The sequence below is a fragment of the Aplysia californica genome, unplaced genomic scaffold (assembly GCF_000002075.1).
Source record: "Aplysia californica isolate F4 #8 unplaced genomic scaffold, AplCal3.0 scaffold00693, whole genome shotgun sequence".
Lineage (NCBI taxonomy): Eukaryota > Metazoa > Mollusca > Gastropoda > Aplysiida > Aplysiidae > Aplysia > Aplysia californica.
Window position 1 is genome coordinate 300,811 of NW_004797963.1, and position 1,730 is coordinate 302,540.

The 1,730-nt window shown below is 41.2% G+C and overlaps 1 protein-coding gene across 1 annotated transcript in view; it reads right to left on the minus strand.

Annotated features, from left to right (window-relative positions):
• The window catches only part of LOC101851075 (beta,beta-carotene 15,15'-dioxygenase-like), a 26,451-nt gene extending 25,470 nt beyond the window's left edge, over positions 1 to 981 (minus strand). The window contains exon 1 of the mRNA XM_013088149.2: positions 896 to 981. The gene's annotated coding sequence lies outside the window, so the exon portion shown is untranslated. The remainder of the gene's footprint in view (positions 1 to 895) is intronic.
• Between the last annotated feature and the right edge of the window lie 749 nt (positions 982 to 1,730).

Consider the following 1,730-nt stretch of genomic DNA (forward strand, 5'->3'; position numbering starts at 1 on the left):
CACACACACACACACACACACACACACTCCTAGGCTCGTTCATTTGTTCGAGTCATCCTGTCACAACGTTCTAGATGTATAGAGTCTATCGACCTGTCTGTAGTCTATCGTCCTGTCACAACTAGATGTAGAGTCTACCGTCCTGTGACAACTAGATGTGGAGTCAAATGTACTGTCACAACTAGATACAGAGTTTATCGTCCTGTGACAACTAGATATAAAGTCTATTGTTCTGTGACAACTAGATACAGAGTCTATCGTCCTGTGACAACTAGATACAGAGTCTATCGTACTGTCACAACTAGATACAGAGTCTATCGTCCTGTGACAACTAGATGTAAAGTCTATCCTCCTGTGACAACTAGATACAGAGTCTATCGTACTGTCACAACTAGATACAGAGTCTATCGTCCTGTCACCTGTGACAACTAGATGTAGAGTCTATCGTCCTGTGACATCTAGATATTGAATCTATCGTCCTGTCACAAAGCACCAGATGGAATCGGTCAACGTCCACACTGTAGGAACAAACACTGTCCTTGAACCACGTCTCGCTAAAACAAATAAACGAGACCTCTCTGTACTGGTGTAGAAACCTTACGTTTGCTCAGAGTTCATCTATTTTACTTTTTAATGAACTTGCGTGACCAGTTAGGATTGTAGGGAAAAAAATAGGTTTAAAAGATCTCCTCCTCATTCTGAAACACACTCCTGCCTTCCTTCCCCATTTACGTGGTCTTAATTCACGGGGTATATCAACATTGCATACATTGTATAAATACATAGTATAAGTTTTAAAAAGTAAATAACTAAATATATAAAATATAATGGTGGTTTCTTCGGTTTCATTATCTTGACGAGCACCTGCTTTCCCCGCGATGCGCGTGTTTCTTACCTTGGTCAGACAGTAGGACAGAGGCCGCTACCTCCTATCGCAAGTGATTGAGTTGTTCGGTGCGTCTGCTCAGACCTGGCCCAGGCTCCGTCTGAACATCGACCTGTGAGCTGGCGTGTGTGGGTGCGCGCGCGCGCGTGCGTGTGTGGTTCACCCAGTCCGCGGCCACATCCCACACAGAAGGTGTACGATGCCTAAAGGCACAACACACTGCCCGCTCAGCAGCGAGCATTTACGAAACAGCTTATGAAAATAAATTTCCGAGCATAGCTGACTGACTGATGGCTCATATCATATTCTTTTATAACACACACACACACACACACACACACACACACACACATATATATATATGTATACATAATATGATGTATATTTTCAGTCACATTTTTAGGTATACACATTTTAAAGATCAATTTAGAAAAAATGTAAGCCGCCAATTACTTTCAAATTTACATAATGACTTTCTGATATACCCACCACATGTGAGTTGTGTTCAGATTTCTGAACGCGCCAGTGGTTTTGTTACTGCGTGTTACATGTTTTGTGTTGTCTTTTTCATTACTCATGACACGGCAATGATTTGTTTAAAAAAAGAAGTACGCATCAAAGCTTTGCCATTTTTTGTAACATTTCGCCAGTGATAAAACCTTGTGTTGTCTACATTTCGCCAGTGATAAAACCTTGTGTTGTCTACATTTCGCCAGTGATAAAACCTTGTATTGTCTACATTTCGCCAGTGATAAAACCTTGTATTGTCTACATTTCGCCAGTGATAAAACCTTGTATGTCTACATTTCGCCAGTGATAAAACCTTGTATTGTCTACATTTCGC